At 39.9% G+C, this 25,291-nt stretch overlaps 1 protein-coding gene across 1 annotated transcript in view; it reads left to right on the forward strand.

The window, feature by feature from the left end:
- Task6 (TWIK-related acid-sensitive K[+] channel 6) overlaps positions 1–25,291 on the forward strand; it is a 431,294-nt gene that overhangs the window by 316,985 nt on the left and 89,018 nt on the right. The gene's annotated exons all lie outside the window — the stretch shown is intronic.

Consider the following 25,291-nt stretch of genomic DNA (forward strand, 5'->3'; position numbering starts at 1 on the left):
GCTACAAGAATCTCAGGAATATAAAAAACAGAAACAATTTTCTTAGAAATATACATATTTCTTATTATTGGACACAAGAATACCTGATCTCAGCCCCTTGCGTACTCCTCCAGGAAGATAGATGTTAAGGACTGCTTTAGTTGGGTGCAGTTCCTGTCATTTGCGAAACGGTGAAGGTTAAAGACATTGAAGATACGGGATGCAGTGCAAACAAAAGATTTGTTAAATTTAGTGGTACGATGAAGGGGAATTTGAAGGGTAGTTTTTGTAAACCTATTATCTCTGTTATGTACTGACTCCATAGATTTAAATGCATTATATAGGTAGGGTGGGGTCTTCAGTTTGAGAATTTTGTGCGTAGCAATGGCTACTGAGATTTCCCGTCGTTCATGAAGTTTCAACCATTGCAGCTGAATGTAATAGGGTGTTATGTGTTCATCACGCCTAGAGGAACATGGACATCATCTCGTGGTACTTCAGCGCAAGCTACCAGCTTTAAACACAAATGAGACACATGTCAGCATATAACGATATTGTGTGACAACCTTCGTTGTATTAGCACGATTCTCTGGTGAGACGCATTTTTTAATAACTGAGTGTATATTCCACTATTAATAATACGTTTGTGATATCTGAAGCCATCTCTTTTGAGTTTCGACTCAGTTAATGTATAACTGTTATAAATTAGGAATACACTCACTAAGTGAAATCATAAGCACACCAAACACATTTTCTAAAATATTTACCGAGCAAGTAGTCACGTATCTTGCATGCGGCATATACTCTAGTACTGTAGGTTAGAATCCCGCTGTCAGCAGACCTGAAGATGGTTTTCCGTGGTTTCACTTTTTTACACCAGGCAAATTTTGGGGCTGTACTTTAATTAAGGCCACGGCCGCTTCCTTCCTACTCCTCGCCCTTTCCTATCCCTTCTTTGCCAGAGTATCTGAGGACATGTTCGGCTCGTCTGGTGCTGGTCTTTGATGCCCATGGGTGACCTTTGCGTTTGGGTGTGAGATGATGACGATGATAATGGTAATAAGATACGGAGAGGGTGAACCCCGGTGTCGCCACATAGCCTAGTCCTGTCGAATAATACCAAGGGGTCAGCTCAAGGCTTAAAGTCTCCATCCGACGGACGAATCACCAGCAGCGTCATATGCCATATGGAAACTGCGGAGAAGTTTGGAACTGAGTCCAGGCTTTTGCTGCGCATTTAGCGATTAGATATACCACCACATTTCCTACGCTCCCGACCAACATTCTGATGGTGAAAATCCCTTCCACGAACGGGACTCGAACCGGCTAACCACAGTGTCAGACCATAGAGACTTGATCCCTTAACAGTCATCGCCACCAGGCAAGCAAAATAAATCTATAGCAGGATGTGTCCATTCGTTAAGTGCCGTCTGCAAGGTCACTGTCATTGTACTCAGTGTATATTTGTTTCAGAATTTTAAATAGGTGGAATTTTATTTAATCGGATATAACCGTATCCTTCAAAGTGCCTTGTATAATTAATTTTGTCTTTCGTCCAGATCATACTTGTGATGAATAGACTAATCTCCCTCCTCAGTTGAATCTTCCATGGAAGTCGAAAGGATTAATGACACAAAACCTGTTAACTTAATCGCATGATATATTTATAATCCCTATTCTGCTTGTCATTCAGAGTGATATTGAGAATCAATCAATCACTACTGACCTGCAGTTAAGGCAGTAGCCCAGGTGGCAGATTCCATATCACTGTTGTTTTCCTAGTCTTTTCTTAAATGATTGCAAAGAAATTGGAAATTTATTGAACATCTCCCTTGGTAAGTTATTCCAAACCCTAACTCCCCTTCCTAAAAAGGAATACTTGCCACAATCTGTCCTCTCGAATTCCATCTTTCCTTCATATTATGATCTTTCCTACTTTTAAAAACACCCCTCGAACTCATTCGTCTACTGATGTCATTCCACACCATCTCTCCACTGACAGCTCGGAACATACCACTTAGTCGAGCAGCTCGTCTCCTTACTCCTAAGTCTTCCCAGCCCAAACTTTGCAACATTTCTGTAACGCTACTCTTTTGTCGGAAATCACCCAGAACAAATCGAGCTGCTTTTGCTTGGATTTTTCCAGTTCTTGAATCAAGTAATCCTGGTGAGGGTCCCATACACTGGAACCATACTCTAGTTGGGGTCTTACCTTAGACTTAAATGCCCTCTCCTTTATATCCTTACTACAACATCTAAATATCCTCACAACCATGTGCAGAGATTTTTACCCTTTATTTACAATCATATTTTTGTGATTACCCCAATGAATATCTTTCCTAGGTATTTACAATGGTCCCCAAAAGGAACTTTCACCCCATCATCACAGTAATTAAAAACTGAGATGACTTTTCCTATTTGTGAAACTCATAACCTGATTTTTAACCCCGTTTATCATCAAATCATTGCCTACTGTCCATCTCACAATATTATCGAGGTCATTTTGCAGTTGCTCACAATCTTTTAACTTATTTATTACTCTGTGCAGATGATATATATATATAAGAAAACACAAAGGTCCAATAATACTGCCTTGAGGAAATCCCCTCTTAATTTTATTACAGGGTCAGATAAAAATTCGCGTACTCTAATTCTCTGAGTTCTAATTTTTAGAAATATAGCCACCTATTGTCACTCTTTTGTCCAGTCCAATTGCACTCATGTTTGCCAGTAGTCACCCATGATCTACCCTTTCAAATGCCTTAGATAGGTCAATCGCAATACAGTCCATTTGATACCCTGAATCCAGGATATCTGCTATATCTTGCTGGAATCCTACAAGCTGAATCCTACAAGTGGAATAACCTTTCCTAAACCCGAACTCCCTTCTATCGAACCAGTTATTAATTTCGCAAACATGTCTATTATAATCAGAAAGAATGCTTTCCCAAAGCTTACATGCAATGCATGTTAAACTGACTGGCCTGTAATTTTCAGCTTACCGGGCGAGTTGGCCGTGCGGTTTAGAGCGCGCAGCTGTGAGCTCGCATCCGGTAGATACTGGGTTCGAACCCCACTGTCGGCAGCCCTGAAGATGGTTTTCCGTGGTTTCCCATTTTCACTCCAGGCAAATGCTTGGGATGTACCTTAAATAAGGTCACGGCCGCTTCTTTCACATTCCTAGGCCTTTCCTGTCCCTTCTTCGCCATAAGACCTATCTGTGTCGGCGCGACGTAAAGCAAATAGCAAAAAAAAAAAAAAAAGAAAAAAAAAAGCTTTATCTCTATCACCCTTTCCTTTATACACAGGTGCTACTATAGCAACTCTCCATTCATTTGGTATGGCTCCTTCTTGCAAATAATAATCAAATAGCCCATTGTTTTTAGAAAACAAGAAAGTTCGAAGAGCTGAAATGGGTACCAGTTACGTCTTCTTTGCAAGAAAGATACAATTATCCCCTCACGACCTGTTACAAAGTGAAGACCAAATGTTGGTTTTACTCAACATATAAACTCTAGGTGCTATGAATACATAAACAACTAAAGAATCTTTTTAAAACCTGCTTATGTCGCACCGACACAGGTAGGTCTTATGGCGATGATGGGATAAGAAATGGCTAGGAGTGGGAACGAAGTGGCCGTGTCCTTAATTAAGGTACGATCCCAGCATTTTCCTGGTGTGAAAATGGGAAACTACGGAAAACCATCTTCAGGGCTGTCGACAGTGGGGTTCGAACCTATCTCCCGAATGCAAAACTAATTAATAGAGTCATGCTGTAAGTTCCTTGTATCTTCACACAGAACCGATCATGATAATTGTTACAGAGATATCCGTGGAACAGAAAGAGGTGAAAGAAGGTGCGGGTGTTGAATGGGTTTAACTACGATATCGGAAATTTAATTAAAACTCTAACTAAGGTTATATTTCTCTTTAAATCACAAACTTAACAAATTGTTCACTCAGTGAAATAATGAGGTTGCAGGTACAATGACAATTCAAGCATTGGAAGATCCAAGATTCAGAACTTTAACAATTTTTTGGGCTTCAAGCCCCTAGTTTACAAATGTACAATTTCGAAAATGAGATATAATATAGGCAAGGGCAGAAATCCCCCAATTCAAGAGCACTTTGCTCTCACAAATTACAGCCTTCCCGAGGCACTCCTCAATATTACAGAATTTTAGAAAGAGCCTACATGCTCTCTAACATAGACCAAATTTCAACCGCCCACTTAAGGCAACATTACACCAAACTTTATGGTCTCTAGCCTCTCTAGGCGCGATTTACAATTGAAATTACTTTTACACAGGGGTATCTATTACCTAACCTACTGCGCCTTCATGGAGAAAGAACAGGTTCAATTACTGGCCCGAACACAAAATGAATGGAGACGTACACTTGCACTCCCAGATAATGAAGAATAAAATCCTAACGGGACTCTCGACCCAGTGATACAGGGGCTAATCCCAAGCTACTGAGGTGATTCGAATGAAGGTTAATGTAATACACTACAGGAAAGAAAAAACATTTACTAAATCGTAGTCACCTCAAACAAAGTTGAAGGGGAACTCGAGAGGGTAACGCACTATCTATCCCCGATTTACAGGTTTAAGAACTTATGAAATTTTACATGAAAAGGAAGAAATTTACATCAAACGGTTTACATAGTCAAAAATTCGGACTTTACCCTCGTGTAAGTCGGCGGAGGTGGCTACAGAGAGATAAAACTGATGGTCATTACCTGAGTTGATTAACTGCCTGGCGAAGGATGGGGCGCCCCGCCTCCAGTCTTAAAACACACTCTTAGAAATTCGGCGATCAAATGACAAGGTATCCAGAGCAGCTGCAGTTTATATACATAAAGGGAAGGTTCGAGAGGATTCTGGACTAATCCGGACACACCCTCACAATTTTATTGGCAAATTCAAAAGTTACACCCAAAGAACCAAAATGAAGCCTGTGATAGGCTGAAAAATAATTACAGAAAATTCCCATTGGCCGGATTCAAAACTGGCGGAATGAGAAAGAAGTGTTGCAAACTTTGAAATAGGCCCATATAAGAAAAACAAATGAAAGTTGATTTACTAGAAAAAAAACCATGAACACAAAATTTCCTTGAATAACAACTTCTTTTACCTTGCACCAGAGTGTATAACCATAGTCCTTGGTAGTGACATCTATGGAGAAATGCCCAAACTTCTTGAAGTAAACAAACACAAAGCAAATAAATCCACTCAGTTTAGGCAACTTCACAACAACACAATTACTTAATACTTCAGTAGTGACATCTTCTGATTAAAGTCCCCACTTCTAGTGATAGCAGCTTCACATATTTTTGGATAGATAGAGTTCATTAAGGCGCTTCTTTTGAATGCGCGGAGTTGAGGTGTACCTCCCGGTACAATAATAACAAACCGATTTTACTATTATGCTCATTGCATTCTCCCCTAGACCAATTTAAAACAGAGTCCTGTAAGTAACGTGGAGATTTCACTACTCTGCCAGGGCTGCGGGATACGTTATTCTCGTCTCTTCCTTCGCAGTCCTCATTCAGATTGGCGTCATCGCCTTCCATCATGTTTGAACTTCAAGGCGGCTTAGGAGGTGTAGTATCCTGTTTAACATTGTTTTCGACGTCTCCCGCTTGAATTCCATGCCGGTCCTCCCGTCGGAGCAAGGTGTCGATTACATACAGTTATCTCCAGTTTTCTCCCTTCCATAAAACGTTCGAACATAAGAATAATTAGGGTTTGCTTCTATAAGCTGAACCTCCTCAACCACTGGGTCAAACTTACTAGCACGACCGTTTCTTCTCATGAATACAGAGCCAGGCGTTGTTAGCCATGTCGGTAGAATTGATCCATTCGCATTGCGTCTAATGTGGCATGAAGTGTCATATTAATAGCTGTGCACAAAGAAGACCTTATAACATTCAAAGATTCCTGAAGAACAGTCTCCCATTGCATAACTGAAAGTCTTCGAGATTTTAATGTTTCTATAGCTTCCAGATTGTCCCATTATACCTCTCAACGTATCAGTTGGTTTCTGGCACGTTAATAAAAACTATACATACGAATATTAGCGTCACAAAACTGTAACATTATACTACTACATTCTGTATCCCAGGCTTGCGAGGGAAATTAATAGGACAAAGTAAAAACTACCTAGCATATGTTGTGAAGTGTATTTTTCTTTACCAACTAACACAATATCAATAACCATACCAGTTACATTCTCTATAAACAATGTGTGTGTGTGTGTGTGTGTGTGTGTGTGTGTGTGTGTGTGTGTGTGTGTGTGTGTGCTTCTTCACCGCATTATTTGCATAAAATATCACTTTATAGCTTATTACATGGCCATTATTATATTAATTTACCGTATTTATTCTAAGCCGGCCCTATGGTGTAGGGGTAGCGTGCCTGCCTCTCACCCGGAGCCCCGGCTTCGATTCCCGGTCAGGTCAGGGATTTTTACCTGGACCTGAGGGTTGGTTCGAGGTCCACTCAGCCTACGTGATTAGAATTGAGGAGCTATCTGACGGTGAGATAGCGGCCCCGGTCTAGAAAGCCAGGAATAACGGCCGAGAGGATTCGTCGTGCTGACCACACGACACCTCATAATCTGCAGGCCTTCGGGCTGAGCAGCGGTCGCTTGGTAGACCAAGGCCCTTCAAGGGCTGTAGTGCCAAGGGGTTTGGTTTGGTTTTTTTATTTATTCTAAACCAGAATATTGCATCTTTACTCAAACTGTTTATTCTTGCATTCATTTCACTTGTACTCAGAATATTTGGAATGCTGCAGTTATATTAGGATGGGAATAACAGACGTTAGCGGAGGGGGGGGGGGAGGGTTGTCGTCCAAGGAATCCAGACACCCCAGTAGTTTTAACGAATGTGCCTTCATTTAGCCTTTTATACATAATGAATTCGTACGAATGCACCACTCTTACTTGGATCCAAGGACACTCATTTCCTTTTCAGGTATTCTATACCACCTAAACTCTGGAAGTTTGGAGTCTTATCAAAACAAAATTCTGGATGAAGAACTACCTTAATGCCCCCCTCCCAAACTTAAATCCTGGCTACGCTACTGATCAATTTTGTTTCTAAATCCCTGAATTGACCGGGGGTTTATACGAAACCGAAACTGTGATTTCGCATTCCCACAAAATATACATGATCAACTTTAGTGGAAAACTACCAACCTCAATGGACATCAATTTCTAAGAACCTTTTTCTCCTGAACACCTTTTCGAGAGGAGGCTAACAAGGGAGATATCATTAACGGACTGTTTCAAAGGCAGTCATGTAATTTCAAGATGGCTACAGGTTTTAAGTAAAGATCCATTTTACTCTTTTCGGTAGAAGAGATAAGAAGAAAGGTCATCGTCAACAACGGGTTTCATGAATCTTCAGCCACAACGCCACTCCCGGTTTCAGATGAACAACAATATGTAACCGAGAAATGTGGAGAATTACGCACAACTTCAGACCAGGAACTGTATCGTTCAATACAGTCTGAGATCATCCTCATTCTGTCTCAACTTTGTTGAACTTTATCGTACTTCACGCCAGACTACTGTCACGTGCTTTTGTAGAAGAATATCAGTGTAACATGCCGTATTAAACGTTTGAATACAGGTATGTAACCTCACATAAATTCATGAAGGAATAGTGGAATCTATTACCAATTCCCGTGCGAAGAACGAGTACATACAGTGGCTCAAGAAAGTATTGGTCTGTCGAGATATGCTACATATGAGGAGGAGGAGTCTGAGGGAAAGATGATAAAAATTGACATATACTAGAATCCCTGATTATTTATCATCTTGTGTAACATGTACATTGTAAAAAAACATAATTCTTCCATGTCCATATAACTAAAAAGCCATAACTTAAACAATCATTTTCACGTGCCACCAAAAAAGTATTGGTCTGAATTAATATAACGCAATTTCTTGATCCTTCTTGAACGTTTCAGTACTTGGTAGGTCCTCCTTTCCTCTTTATAATCTCAGCTAACCTATTTGGCATCGATCGTACCAAGGTTTCCGTAGTTTTCTGTGGTATGTTATTCCATTCGGTGAGTAAGGCTTCTTTCAGGTCAGCTTTGTTTGATATTGCATGCTTTCTCACGTTTTGCTCCAAATAGTGCCACAAATTCTAGATAGGGTTGATGTCGGGAGATTGTGCTGGAGTTTCCATCCAACGCGGTGTATTATATAACAGCCAGTGATCTGTGTTCAGGGCTGTGTGTTTTGGGGTCGTTATCTTGCGTAAACGTATACTTTGCTGAGAGTCACATTTTTGTACACTTGATGTAAGATGTGTCTTGAGGATGTTCATGTATGCTTTGTGATCCATAGTCCCTTCAATAAAGGCTATTTCACATACACCATTCGCACTCATGCAACCCCACACCATCAGGGAACCACCTCCATGTTTCACAGTAGCTGTCAGGTTCTTCTCTTCAATTCAGAATTCGTCTTCCTCCACACAGTCACTCGTCTGTCTGACCTGAAGAGGGTAAATTTACTCTCATCGGTAAAAACGACTGTCGTCCAATCCTTATAGCAGTCATTTCTGTGCTCTTTAGCGTACGCAAGTCTCTTCTTTCTGTTAGCCTTACTGATGTGCGGCTTTCTGAGGACTCTTCTGCCCGCATATCCTCTTTCGCGTAGCACATTTCGGATGGTTTCAGATGACACTTGCACTCCTACACCTTGTTGTAAGGCGGATGCTATCTTCGGCGCACTCAGCTGAGGATTTTGGGCCACTTTACACACAATTCATTTGTCGTTTGTCTTGTACTGATAACTTTGAGGGACGGCCACTTCGTTGTACCTGTACACAATATTTTTGACAGTTGTAACAGCTCTTCAAATAATTTCACTTATGCTCTTGAAAGATATACCTTCCTGAAACAGTCGCACTACAATCCTCTTTTCTTCCACGGTTGTTTCTGTCATTTTCCTTCCCATTGCTAGCTGAACACGGTAAAAGTGCTGAATATTACCTTCCGACGTGTCAACACAGACATACTGAGCCAGATGCGGTAGACAGCACGATATCACGATGATATTGTGTACTAGACCAATACTTGTTTGGCCTGTAATGACGCACGCCGTTGTATTGCTGGTCCTTTTGCAAACAGCGTGAACCTCCTTGGCTCTATATTCAACCTACTGATGTACTTGACTGTCTTACATATCTGCATATGTATAATTCCATTATATAGTCCATTATTTGTACCATACAGTTCCGTTCATACCACGGTTATGAGCAGACCAATACTTTTTTGAGCCACTGTATGTTAGTTTAATATAAGAATGTCAAAAGACGCGAAGTAAAAGAGACACGCTAAGTTAATCATATAGGACGAGGCAAACATGGCTCCCCATTACGCTCTTTCAGCACTAGATCAGCTACTTATAAGGAACAACAAATCTTACTAGTGCAGACTTCCGGCAGTGCCTGGCAGCAGTTCCTCATTGTTACAGAACAGTAGTTGTTATCCAGTCAAGGTTTTAATAGTCTACTTCATGGCCCAAAACGGCCGTAGCCGTGTTGAAACACCGGATTCCGTGAGATCTCCGAAGTTAAGCAACATTGGGCGTGGTCAGGGGGTAAGGGAATGGAGGAGCGGAAAGGAACTGGCCACCCTACCACACTAAACTCCGGCTCAGGAACACCTCTGCGGAGGTTTGGACCTGCCTTCGGGCAGAATAACCCTTACCTATCATGGCCCAATCAATCAATCAATACTGATCTGCATTTAGGGCAGCCGCCCAGGTGGCAGATTCCCTATCTCTTGCTTTCCTAGCCTTTTCCTAAATGATTTCAAAGAAATTGGAAATTTATTGAACATCTCCCTTGGTAAGTTATTCCAATCCCTAACTCCCCTTCCTATAAATGAATATTTGCCCCAGTTTGTCCTCTTGAATTCCAACTTTATCTTCATATTGTCATCTTTCCTACTTTTATAAACGCCATTCAAACTTATTCGTCTACTAATGTCATTCCACGCCATTTCTCCGCTGACAGCTGGGAACATACCACTTAGTCGAGCAGCTCTTCTTCTTTCTGTGAATTCTTCCCAACCCAAACATTGCAACATTTTTGTAACGCTACTCTTTTGTCGGAAATCCCCCAGAACAAATCGAGCTGCCTTTCTTTGGATTTTTTCCAGTTCTTGAATCAGGTAATCCTGGTGAGGGTCTCATACACTGGAACCATACTCTACTTGGGGTCTTACCAGAGACTTATATGCACTCTCCTTTACATCCTTACTACAACCCCTAAACACCCTCATAACCATGTGCAGAGATCTGTACCCTTTATTTACAATCCCATTTATGTGATTACCCCAATGAAGATCTTTCCATGGCCGATGACCTTCGATGTTAGGCCCCTTAAAACAACAAGCAAGCAAGATCTTTCCGTATATTAACACCCAGATACTTACAATGATCCCCAAAAGGAACTTTCACCCCATCAATGCAGTAATTAAAACTGAGAGGACTTTTCCTATTTTTGAAACTCACAACCTGACTTTTAACCCCGTTTATCAACATACCATTGCCTGCTGTCCATCTCACAACATTTTCGAGGTCACGTTGCAGTTGCTCACAATCTTGTAACTTATTTATCACTCTATAGAGAATAACATCATCCGCAAAAAGCCTTACCTCCGATTCCACTCCTTTACTCATATCATTTATATATATAAGAAAACATAAAGGTCCAATAATACTGCCTTGAGGAATTCCCCTCTTAATTTTTACAGAGTCAGATAAAGCTTCACCTACTCTAATTCTCTGAGATCTATTTTCTAGAAATATAGCAACCCATTCAGTCACTCTTTTGTCTAGTCCAATTGCACTCATTTTTGCCAGTAGTCTCCCATAATCCACCCTATCAAATGCTTTAGGCAGGTCAATCGCGATACAGTCCATTTGACCTCCAGAATCCAAGATATCTGCTATATCTTGCTGGAATCCTACAAGTTGAGCTTCAGTGGAATAACCTTTCCTAAAACCGAATTGCCTACTATCGAACCAGTTATTAATTTCACAAACATGTCTAATATAATCAGAAAGAATGCCTTCCCAAAGCTTACATACAATGCATGTCAAACTTACTGGCCTGTAATTTTCAGCTTTATGACTATCACCCTTTCCTTTATACACAGGGGCTACTATAGCAACTCTCCTTTCATCTGGTATAGCTCCTCCGACCAAATAATAATCAAATAAGTACTTCAGATATGGTACTATATCCCAACCCATTGTCTTTAGTATATCCCCAGAAATCTGATCAATTCCAGCCGCTTTTCTAGTTTTCAACTTTTGTATCTTATTGTAAATGTCATTGTTATCATATGTAAATTTTATTACTTCTTTGGCCTTAGTCTCCTCCTCTATCTCGACATTACCCTTGTAACCAACAATCTTTACATACTGCTGACTGAATACTTCTGCCTTTTGAAGATCCTCACATACACACTCCCCTTGTTCATTAATTATTCCTGGAATGTCCTTCTTGGAACCTGTTTCTGTCTTAAAATACCTATACATACCCTTCCATTTTTCACTAAAATTCGTATGATTGCCAATTATGCTTGCCATCATGTTATCCTTAGCTGCCTTCTTTGCTAGATTCAATTTTCTAGTATGTTCCTTCAATTTCTCCTTACTTCCACAGCCATTTCTAACTCTATTTCTTTCCAGTCTGCACCTCCTTCTTAGTCTCTTTATTTCTCTGTTATAATAAGGTGGGTCTTTACCATTCCTTACCAACCTTAATGGTACAAACCTGTTTTCGCATTCCTCAACAATTTCTTTAAACCCATCCCAGAGTCTGTTTACATTTTTATTTACCGTTTTCCACCGATCATAGTTACTTTTTAGAAACTGCCTCATACCTGCTTTATCAGCCATATGGTACTGCCTAACAGTTCTACTTTTAAGACCTCCCTTTCTATCACATTTATTTTTAACTACCACAAAACAGCTTCATGATCACTAATAACATATATTACTTCAGTTTCCCTATAGAGCTCATCTGGTTTTATCAGCACGACATCCAGTATATTTTTCCCTCTGGTTGGTTCCATCACTTTCTGAATCAGCTGTCCTTCCCATATTAACTTATTTGCCATTTGTTGGTCATGTTTCCTGTCGTTCGCATTTCCTTCCCAATTGACATCTGGCAAATTCAGATCTCCCGGTACAATCACATTTCTTTCCATGTCGTTTCCCACATAGCTGACTATCCTATCAAATAATTCCGAATCCGCGTCAGTGCTACCCTTTCCCGATCTGTATACTCCAAATATATCAAGTTGCCTATTACCTTTAGAAATGAGCCTTACACCTAGAATTTCATGTGTCTCATCTTTAACTTTTTCGTAGCATACAAATTCTTCTTTCACCAGAATGAACACTCCCCCTCCCACCCTTCCTATCCTATCTCTACGATACACACTCCAGTGCCTTGAAAAAATTTCTGCATCCATTATATCATTTCTCAGCCATGATTCAACTCCTATTACAATATCTGGTAAATATATATCTATTAAATTACTTAATTCTATTCCTTTCCTTACAATACTTCTACAGTTCAACACTAACAATTTTATGTCATCCCTACTTGATTTCCAGTTCCCTGTTCCCTTATCACCGCTCCCTAGGCCATCCCGTTTCCCTGAATGTACCTCCCTATTACCCTTCCAAACAAATTTCCTAACTTATACGTACCACTGCGGTTTAAATGAAGGCCATCTGAGCGCAGATCCCTATCTCCTACCCACCCATTAGGATCTAGAAATTTCACTCCCAGTTTCCCACATACCCACTCCATAGTCTCATTTAAATCCCCAATCACCCTCCAGTCAGTATCCCTTCTACACAGTATTCCACTAATAACAATCTCCGCTTTCTTAAACTTCACCCGTGCTGCATTTACCAGATCCCACACATCTCCAACTATGTTGGTACTTATATCAGCTTGCCTTACGTTGTTGGTACCAACGTGAAACGCTACCACCTTCTCCTTCCCCTCCTCCCTCTCTTCTACTTTCCTCAACATCTGCCTCAACCTAATTCCTGGATAACACTCTACCCTGGTACCCTTTCCTCCACACACTTTCCCCACGTGTCTAACGATGGAATCCCCCATGACCAGAGCCTCAACCCTACCCACCTCATTTGATCCCCTCCCCTCCTGGTCAGCCCTATCTTTCCTGATAGCTGAAGAAGCTACTTCCTCCTCCCTTTTCTCCTTCCCATGACCCTGTTCCACCTGTCTTTTCCTATCCTCTACTCTACATTTTCCTTTCCTACCTTTTCCCTTCCTCCTACTTCCACACATCTCAGCAACAGTTCCCTGTCCCTCATCTTCCCTCTGTTGTTCTACCTAGAGTGACTCGTACCGATTTCGCACAGACACCTGTCCTGAATTCTGATCCTGAATAGAGCCCTTAGCCTGCAATCTCCTTCCCCTTAGAACATTAGACCACCTGTCTTCTACAACTCCTCCCTTTCCTTCCCCTCCCTCTTCTACATCTACTGTAACCTGTACATTGTTTGAGGGAGTCCTATCTTCCTTCCTGTCTTCTGTGAGAATCCTAATTATCTCCCTCAAACTTTCCAACTCCTCCCTCATCCCCTCAATGCCTCGCCACACTCAAAGTAAGTACACTCGCGCTCCTTAGCCATTCTTTACGAGGAAAAAAATGAAATTAAAAATAAAATAACTTATTTGCAAAAAATAAATGAACGGAGGGATATATTGTCTGGGATAGTACACAACAATAAGATAATTAATATACGACAACACTACAATACTACTTAGTCGTGTTCTATTTTTTTTATCCTACAACCCCTGACAGGATAAAAACTGCTGTTAATTACTGAATATCGAAAGTAATACACAAGAACTACACAATTCCAAAGTGCAATTAAGCCTATTCTAATTACAACAGTATTTTAGTAAGAGTTTCTACGGATACCTCTACTACACCAGTACTACACAAATATTTTACAATAATAAAATAATCACACTAAATTCTAATAGGATATTACTCGTATACTACTGTACAGTACACTACAGTAATTTTAAACTACTTTCAGACGTATCCTAATTACGATACCGGTACCGTACCGTATGTCACTAAACTAAGCACAACAGAAATGAAATTTCCAAGAACTACTGTACTCAAAGATTACCAACGAAGCTAAATGCTTAGACAAATTATTATTAGTATTACGGTCTAATAGATACACACGAAAAATAACACACGAATATAGCAGGCAAGATACGGCACTATCTAAATGTACTGTATCTATACTACAATATATCTACACTACTCTACACTGCGTTTGGTTAAATGCTTAAGTATCGAAAGGATTGCCGTACACGAAGAAAAACACGAATATAACTGGCAAGATACTATCTAATATATTATACCTTATCTTCACTACTATTCTACTGAAATGTGGTTATGTGATTATTTCAGCTGGTGGATTACTATTATTTTCCGTACTCCACGGAACGGAGAATAAAAGTGTCCTTAATTAGGCCTACTGAAAAAATACGAGGCTGTCTACAGTAATTTCTCGAATATTTCTGTCAAAACTACTACTACTACTCCAGGGACTTGAACTGCAATTACTGGGATATATGAACTTTATTATTATTAGCTAACCGCTCATAAATACTGAAAGATCGAGGGAGCGAAATATAAATTACGGATACTTTAACTACCTACTCAGAAGTACAAATGAATGGAATACAAGGTCAGCTGATTTTTATTTATATTTACTTGACTACACTACACCCTTTGTTCACGACTGTAGCCAACAATTTGAATATGAGGAGCGACAGTAATCAATAACAATACGACTGTTAACTATTACCGTGTAATCTCTTTAACTTCTTTTTAAATGGAAGTTTGCAGGCGTATCGTGTTTTTTAATGTAGTAAATTATTACCTTCGCGATAGTTTGAACGGATATCTATACGAAATACCGGAGAAGTTGCTGCAGAAGTCACGGTACTATTCCTTATGATAATCTGCCTTTGTAAGTATAACCAACGAACCTACAGATATTTACAAATATTTTTAAAGTTAATATTATTATCTAAAGTATTTCCTAAACCTAAATTCGAAACAAGGTACACCTAGCTAGCCTACTTAACCTAGAAAACGTAATTTACTGAAGACCAACTGAATTACTTGTTACAAAATTTAAATAAATATCACTACTCCCAATTTCTACCAACAAGCACTAAACACCACTATATAAACAGCACTAAATGAATCAGATATACACAAAATTTACCTATTTCAATAGGTTTTCACTACTTTATCACTACAATAATGCAAGAGCTCTCTCAACAGCCAACAGTTCTCAAGCGCATCCAACAATGCCTTCCTTCCAAAATTAAGATCATACTTCAATTAATGGCTTCTAAAATTCGGAAACGGGGAATTAGGACAAAAGGCACTATCGAGATTCAACAAAACCAGATTTCAAAAAAGATTGTACGAGATTCACTTTTTTTTTTTTTTTTTTTTTTTTGCAAGTAAGAATACAATATTTTTCAACGTAGCATTTCTTTTTCTTTCTTTTTTTCTCCTTGCCCAAGGAACGGACAAGTTAAATTCACCAACCAATAGGTTCTGAATAGTTCGATAGGTGACCAAATAACATACATTAGCATTGACTTCATACTGTGCGATGATGTTAATAAAGTTAACAAAGATGTTTTGTCCAATGGAACGATATTGAATCTACGAAGCCATATAGCTCATGCAGAAATTCAGACTAGTGCAGCCTTCCGGCAGTGCCTGGCAGCAGTTCCTCACTGTTACAGAACAGTAGTTGTTATGCAGTCAAGGTTTTAATAGTCTACTTCATGGCCCAAAATTAAGATCACTTAGGGGTTGTGGCTGTGAGCTTGCATCCGGGAGATAGTGGGTTCGAATCCCACTGTCGGCAGCCCTGAAGATGGTTTTCCGTGGTTTCCCATTTTCACAGGCTCAGCTTCAGGAAAAAATGTTTTATTCCAACAATAGATTTAGCACCTGTGAATACAGTTATACCACTCGTTTGTAAATGGAGGCAATTTCCTTTGAATGTAGTCTTCTCGGTCACACTGAATAAGTCACCAGGACAAACTTTAAAATATTGGGATAAATCTCCTCACTCCAGTGTTTTGGACAGTTGTATGTAGCTTTCTCAAAAATACGCAGATCCATAGTCGTCAAAGTACAACTCCAAGGTACAACTGCACTCAGTGGGTATTGTAAGGAAAACCTATAATACCTGTTTTGATTCGCTCAAATGCCGTATATACCGGGCGAGTTGGCCATGCGGTTAGGGGCGCGTGGCTGTGAGCTTGCATCCGTAAGATAGTGGGTTCGAATCCCACTGTCGGCAGCCCTGAAGATGGTTTTTCGTAGTTTCCCATTTTCACAGCAGGAAAATGCTGGGGCTGTACATTAATTAAGGCCACGGCCGCTTCCTTCCCACTAGTAGGCCTTTCCTATCCCATCGTCGCCATAAGACCTATCTGTGTCGGTGCGGCGTGAATCAAATTGTAAAAGTTCTTCCTAGAATATTGCTTTAAAGAATTTGACAAGTAGAAAATGTATTTACGTCATTTACAACGGCAAGTTAAGACACATTCGTCTATTTTATATAAAAAGAACACATCTTTGCGTCTCTCTTCAGCACAAAAATATGGACATATCGACTGCAGATGTTTATCAGACATCTGGTGGTGATATAGACTTCGTCTCTCACAGTATTGCGGGGGAATCTCTTCGCACGTTGTACCTCGGTTAGGAAGTTAATGTTTCCTAGAAATTTTTGTTTGCTTATGACGTAATTCAAATAAACATGCCTTGAGCACTTGAGCGTGAAATTGAAGCCGATATTAAAATATCCCCGTGTTTACAAATAGACACTGCGTATAATGTTTATTGTTGACAGTTCGCTAAGGGGTTAGAGGATCAACTCGACGTATTGGTGTATCTATGTTGACATTTTATTTATAGCAAGCGCCTAACAGGGGTATTACTTCAGTTTGGGAAATAAGCATGAAATACATTATTTTCAACGATACAGGAGTATATGTTTGTCAGCGGTGGTAGGCCTTACATGATGTTGCTAACGTGTTAGGTGTCTAGGAGCTATAAAGTGAGTACAATCCTTTACTCTCCCCTTAATTTACGGTTGCTTTTTATCAGAATAAGTATAGAAATTAAGTCATTCCTCTGAGGTAAACGTGTAAAACTTCCCTTCCTATTTTGTGCCTAACAGTGAAATTATAATTTTGAGATTAGGATCGAGAAAGGTGTTTCAGAATTGGAAAGAAGTTACCTTCTCAGATAATAACCATGAATAATTCTGGGCATACTGAACAAGATGGCTGTTGTCAGTAACAAGACTACCGGGCGAGTTGGCCATGCGGTTCCGGCCACGCAGCTGTGAGCTTGCATCCGGGAGATAGTGGGTTCGAGCCCCACTGTCGGCAGCCCTGAATATGCTTTTCTGTGCTTTTCCATTTCCACACCAAGCAAATGCTGGGGCTGTACCTTAATTAAGGCCATGGCCGCTTCCTTCCCACTCCTAAGGCTTTCTTCTCCCATCGTCACCGTAAGACCTATCTGTGCCGGTGCGACGTAAAACAAATTGTAAAAAAGTAACAAGACTCAAAACTCGCAGGTTAGAATGACACAGATTTGTGTTGTGTCTCTACAGCGATAAGTATGATTGAAGAAGAGCTGAGAAACACAACCTGTGACAATAAAGCTCGGTGAATAGTCATGTACTATCAACATAGATGAACATTGCACGACAGTGACCTTATTGTACTTCGAAATAGTCCCCTCCCATAACTATGCACTGCTAAGATCGGCGATACACGTCCTGGAAACTTTGCAAGAAGGCTTCCTTTGAGATGGTGTTCAAAAGCCTCGTCACGTTTCGTTGAATGTCAAGAATATCGTCAAATATCTTTCCTTTCGAAGCGAGTTTGAGTCGTGGGAATAGGAAGAAGTCTGGAGGATTGAGATCTGGCGAGTATGGAGGATGTTCAAGTTGCATCACCCCCTTTTTTGCCATGAACCGTTTGACGATATTGGCTGTGTGTGGGCAAACGTTGTCAAGGTCAAAAAAACCATGAACCTTGTTGTGCGTACTGGGGTCGTACCCTGCATAGACGTTTAATGAAACGGGTCAAAATTTCAATGTACCGTGCAGCATTCAACGTCGTTCCCTTAGGTAGAAATTATTTGCGAATAATGCCTTGACTAACAAAAAAGGTGATGAGTATCGTTTTGATGCGTGACTTTTCGGCTCTGACCTTTGTCCGACGAGGGGATCCCGTAGAACACCATTCCATGCTTTGGCGCTTCGTTTCAGGGTCGTACCTGTGACACCAGGTTTCATCCTCAGTGACAATACAGTTCAAGAAATTTGGTGTCGCAACCGCCGTTTCGACAAAATCCTGTGAAGCCTCTAAACGTTCCTGCTTCTGATCGTCAGTCAAGTGGTGTGGCACAAGACGAGAACACGTTTTCCTCTTGCCTAACTCCTGGTTAACGATTTGTCGCACGGATTCACGGTTAATCTGCAGTTCATCCGCTATCGTGCGCACAGTTAATCGCCGATCGTTCGTGATTAATGTCCTCACCTTCTCAATGTTTTCGTCACTGACGGCGGTCGCCGGTCTTCCGCTACGAGGCTTGTCAGAAACACTTTCCCGGCCTCCTCGAAAACGGGCAAACCACTCGTACACACACTTCAAGGACAGTGCTTGACCTTCATAGACACGTACCAGCATCGCATGCGTTTCTTTCGGTGTCTTGCCATGCATAAAATAAAACTGTACATTGATATTTTGGCCGTTCAGGCTCCTGTTCGCAGTTCACCAACGCACTAAACACGCACTGCGTCAAACAGGTCTTACACGGCACACACACGATGCTCAACTGAAGCAGGTGGTAAAAAGCTGCTGCTATGCAGGCGTTGCCAATGTTGCCGGATCGACCGTTCTGACTTCATTCACCGAACTTTATTGCCACAGGTTGTATTTTCTACGATATTCAAAATGACTGAACACTCTCAGGAAAAAAACAGGAAAAGAGAGAAACTGTATCCTAGATTGAACCCGGGAGAAGTTGCATTCCGTTAATTAATTTAAAAATCGCATGCAGTCGAAAGGAACGCACTTAAGCATGTCTCTCATTAACACATGATTTGTGTTCTTTAGTAATGATTTTCATTATAATGTGTTATACTGGTGACTAACTAACTTTCAGGGGATTGCATTTTCTCAGCTCAAACTGGTGGACCAATCTCGGCTCATTCCGATGTTATTTGAATGTGAAAGCCTCGTACGTGGAATTTAACTCTAGTAAAATCACTCTTATGGGACAACACTTCCAACACCTCGATTTCTCTGGAAACCATCAGAATTTATTTCGCGGGAAGTAAAAAAAAAACAGTTGCATCGCATTAAGCCTCCTGGATTCTGGAGACTTTGCAAAATTACTGTTAACATCCCTGATATTTGTGCTTTCATACTCATTATTTACGTGTTCTGCAAGTAAATGGTCATATTTCACTAACCCAGATTCTAGATAAAGTTGCCTTCTATCCATACACTGTACAGTTTAAAGACTTTCGGGAACACTTGGCTCGCTGTAAGCACTGTCCAGCATATTTCATAATCTTTACTTTTCTGTTTATCTATTTCCATCAACTAAACTATCACTTTAGAAGTCGTACGCGATGGAAATGTCACAAAACACGTAGGCGGGAACTCCTTCGTGGACGAAGGCACAGCACCTATGAAACACTTAATGTATCGTATTCACAAAGACTCACACACGAGATGCTGTCAATGTGTACACTGTTTTATTTACAAGTTATATACACATTAATAGTTGCACATCAAATAAACCACCATCGTGAACAAAATCGACTACCACATTAGCATGTCAGCCAACTACGGAACACTTGACAGGATCACATGTGGTACCAACACAACATAGCCACTTCAACGACAAAACCACAACATGAGTTAACTCGACTAACGACTCTCACTACTAACAACTCGACTAAACAACCCAAGACTCTCCTTTATATGCCTTGCCTGGACAGTCTTCCAGAAAAGTATGACACAACATGCTTTCTCGTAGTGTATCTTCGCGAGTCTCAAATAACCTATATACAAATGAATAGAACATTCTGTAAATTTCGGGTGACATCAGGACAAAGGTGCGTTGTTCTAGACTCTTACCCTCTGTTGCACAACATTACATCGGATGTATACGTCATATTTACAGGTATTTATAAATTATGTACTATTTATTACGTGCTCTTACATTAAATAAAGTCGTATTAATAAACATAAAGCAGAAGTATCGTGACGTAACCTCACATGTTCTGTTACACAAGACAGATCATACAACACACCAATAATAAATGATACGATCACGATTTATACCAAATAAAGTCCGTACATAAGAACGTAGATAATAATAACGGACGTAAACAACTTCATAAATCGAAATACCAACGTATATATAGGCACACCTCAAAGGTTATAATAATAATAATAATAATAATAATAATAATAATAATAATAATAATAATAATAATAATAATAATAATAATAATAATAATAATAATAATAATAATAATGGGCCGATGACCTTCGATGTTAGGCCCTTTAAAACAACAAGGATCATCATCATCATCATCAATAATAATAATAATAATAATAATAATAATAATAATAATAACACCTACTCATCGAACTCGATATTTTCACAATTTACCCATGGGTTTAGAGAATTGTTTTTAAATTATACTAGTTCAATACACACTAGCATCGAATTCTATGATCACTTGGTATGAACCGTCTCCATATCCTCAGGTTTGATATGATGCAGCGCATTCTGAGCAACAAGCGACTTGGCTACGCGGTATGCGTCATGTAGCTCTGAGCTTACATTTGGGAGATAGTTGGTTCGAACTCTACCGTCGGAACCACATAAGGTGGTTTTCCGTGGTTTTTCATTTCTACACCGGACATATGCTGGGGCTGTGCCTTAATTTAATCGACGGTCACTTTATAGCCCTGTCCCATCGTCGTCGTAAGACCTGTTTATGTCAGTGCGATGTAAAACAGATAGCGTTCTCCGAGTGATACCAATTTTAATACATGTGTGGCTCCCCTCCTGCCGCACCACCATGCGATTTCTCCTGGGCTAAGAAAGACGAACTAATTGCAGTATAGTATATATTTGCTTATTAAACCGACTGACTGCGTAGTGTTTTTAGTTAGGGGGTCACGTTCTGTTCTGATGACATATGTACTGAAATAGTCAAATCTTTCAAATATTTAACGGTTATGCTACAAGTCACTGGATTCACTTTCGCAAGGCACATTGAAGATAGAACAGTGGCTGCTATAAAGGCTGCAATGGAGATTCGCAATCTCAGATCCCTTTCACTAAGAACAACAATGTCATTATTCAAGCTGAAAGTTGCACCAGTAGCATCGTTTGCAATGGAGATAACATGGCCGTACCTTTCATACAGAAATCTGAAGACTTTACACAGAACTAAAGTCAGATACATAAAAGGAGCACTCTGCATCTAAAATTTTCACCAAATCGACTTGTATACCAGCTAGAGGGAATATCTTCCTTCACAGAAGACCTAATGACAACATATAACCTGACACCAACCCCAGCTCCCAAAAGGTTCCTGGACAAACGACTCCAGAAAACTGCATAAATAGCCCCAGAATTCTTTAATACTCTCGCCATGAACAATGACGAATGGAAAGCAGCCAATTTTGAGCTACGTCACCTCTACACGAGAAGAGCAATTCACCGCTCCCATCGCCGTATTTGTAATAAGAAAGATTTTCCCCACGTATCCAACGACTGTGTTTGTGAAATCTGCGGCTCATATTGTTCATTATACCACCTGTTCAACTGCACACAAAGAATACTTCCTCATATGTGAAACCTTGTAATGAGAGTGATTGTGTTTAATATCAAACTATAGCATATCTATTAACTAAGAATTGATGTAAATTGTAACGTTACATGTTCAATAGTTTGTAAAATATAGGCACATATGTCAGATGGTATAAAACATGCTCAAAGTAATATATTCATAGATGCATCATTGTAGTCTGTTATGCCTTTTAACCCTAGAACACTAACCCTTCGTAAATTTTACGACGGTAGGTAGCAGAACGGTATAGTTTATTGCCTTCCGCGCATGCGTGCCTGCCGCCATTTTGTGTAGCTAATTTTTTGAGCAGTTATTGACTGTGGCATGTGCGATTGTTGATGTCTTTGCTCAGTCTTGTAATAATTGGGTGTGTGTCGTCATATTGACGAACGGTTAGTGACAGTGTGAACTTATAAGTATAATGTGTTTTCATGCCTTTTTTTACATTTAGGTATACTTATTTTATTTATTTTCTTGGTAGTTTTGGTTTCTTTGCGATGTAAATAACCCACATTCATAATTTTTTGGGTTCATTTGTATATGTTGTGTTATAAAATTCATTTCTTATAAAAGTGTTAATTTAAAAAAATTGTATGTCAAGTTTTCTATATTTAATAAATAATCACATAAAATTATTTAATATCTACGTACTTTGATTCATGTTAAGTTTACGACACTATAGGAACCCTAAATAATCAAAAATCTTGCCAAATATAAGCTGTAATGTAGAAAATATAACAATTATAAATAGGAGTAGTCAAATTTACGAAGGGTTAGTAATCATGTGTGGCGAAATAGGGTTAGTTTTCTAGGGTTAAGCGTTTAATCTGCAAGTCTCTGTGAATCAATGAACTTCCTCCACAATCCCCTGTCTGCAACAAGTTCTATGGCCTAGTTAAGCTCCACGGTTATCATCACTGAATCATTAAAAACCACGGTTATTTTGATCTTCCTCTATTTGTCTTACATCCACGACCGAGTCCATTATTCACACTGGTAACCTATCCTTCTCCATTTGTCTCACGTGAAACCCCCCCCCCTATTCCCAATCGAAACCACATTTTACGCATAGCTTCATCCATGGAGTTCATTCCTAATTTACCCTTCATTTCGAGTACCCTCCTACCATTGTTCCCACTTCTTTGTACCAACAATCATTCCTGTTACTTTCATGTCTGTTACTACCAACGTATAGATATCCTGAATCCAACTTTCACTCCCGCACAGCAAAGTCGCGCATAAAACACCGACGTAAGGATAGCTTCGTCCGAAAACACGTCTCTTTCTCACAGAATAACATTGATAGCTACTGAGAGTCCTTTGCATTAACTTTGCTGAATCTTGATTTAAATTCACTCACAATGGACACCCTGATCTTCAACGCTTTGAACCGCACGGGAACACAGATCGTTCATCACAAAAACAGTGGTCTGCGAGTTTCCCATGCAAAACTCAGCAGTTGCCTGCTTGCTAGGGTTGTCTAATATGTGAATGCTTCGAAACACTGAGCCGGCGCAATCAGCTGTCTCGATGCTTCAACACATCAACGCCTCACTGTTTCGAAGCAGTGACATTGCTTCGTGTGTCGTGTCGCGAGAACAGAAACAACAGTTGTTCCGTACATATCGGCTACATCGATACTTTGAAACAGTGACGGCACTTTATCTTCTCACCCCAATAGAAACATTCCGCGTGACATTGCCCTGGAGATGAGCCGACATCCGTTAATAGCCGCTTCAAATTCTGAACCGCAATTCAGGTTACTAAAAGAACAATGTACTCCGCAATGTACACAGAAAAAAGGACATTGTTTTCAAAGCAGGCACATACTATATTAGAAAGACGCCCCCGTGTGTTAAGTGAACATTACCATTCACTACCGATCTGCATTTAAGGCAGTCGCCCAGGTGGCAGATTCCCTATCCGTTGTTTCCCTGACCTTTTATTAAATGATTGCAAAGAAATTGGGAAATTTATTGAACATCTCCCTTGGTAAGTTATTATATTCCCTAACTCCTCTACCTATAAACAAAGATTTGCCCCGATTTGTCCTCTTCATTTCCAACTTTATCTTAATATTGTGATCTTTCCTACTTTTAAACACACCACTCAAACGTATTCGTCTACTGATGTCATTCTACGCCATCTCTCCATTGAAAACTCAGAACACACCACTTAGTCGAGCAGCTGGTCTCCTTTCTCCCAAGTCTTCCCAGCCCAAACTTTGCAACATTTTTGTAACGCTACTCTTTTGTCGGAAATCACCCAGAACAAATCGAGCTGCTTTTCTTTGGATGTTTTCCATTTCTTGAATCAAGTTATCCTGGTGAGGGTCCCATACATTGGAACCATACTCTAGTTGGGGTCTTACTAGAGACTTATATGCCCTCTCCTGTACATCGTTACTACAACCCTTAAATATCCTCATAACCATGTGCAGAGATCTGTACTTTTTATTTACAATCATATTTATGTGATTACCCCAATGAATGAAAATGAAAACCTACAACCTGTTTTCCAGTCATTGACCGGGTCAGAAATGGAATTAATGAAGCATTTATAGACTGTTAGTACGATTACCCCAATGAATATATTTCCTTATATTGACACCTAGGTACTTACAATGATTCCCATAAGGAACTTTCACCCCAAAAACGCAGTAATTAAAACTAAGAGGACTTTTCCTATTTGTGAAGTTCACAACCTGACTTTTAACCCCGTTTATCACCATACCAATGCCTACCATCCATCTCACAACATTATCGAGGTCATTTTGCAGTTGCTCACTATCTTATAACTTATTTATTACTCTGTACAGAATAACATCGTCTGCAAAAAGCCTTATCTCTGATTCCACTTCTTTACACATACCATAGAGGTCCAATAATACTGCCTTGAGGAATTCCCCTCTTAATTATTACAGGGACAGATAAAGCTTCGCCTACTCTAATTCTCTGAGTTCTATTTTCTAGAAACATAGCCACCCATTCAGTCACTCTTTTGTATAGTCCAATTGCACACATTTTTGCCAGTAGTCTCCCATGATCTACCCTATCAAATGCCTTATAGAGGTCAATCGCGAAACAGTCCATTTGACCTCCTGAATCCAAGATACCTGCTATATCTTGCTGGAATCCTACAAGTTGAGCTTCAGTGGAATAACCTTTCCTAAACACAAACTGCCTTCTTTCAAACCAGTTATTAATTTCGCAAACATGTCTAATATAATCAGAAATAATGCTTTCCCAAAGCTTACATGCAGTGT

This window comes from Anabrus simplex, chromosome 1 (assembly GCF_040414725.1).
Source record: "Anabrus simplex isolate iqAnaSimp1 chromosome 1, ASM4041472v1, whole genome shotgun sequence".
Classification (NCBI taxonomy): Eukaryota; Metazoa; Arthropoda; class Insecta; order Orthoptera; family Tettigoniidae; genus Anabrus; species Anabrus simplex.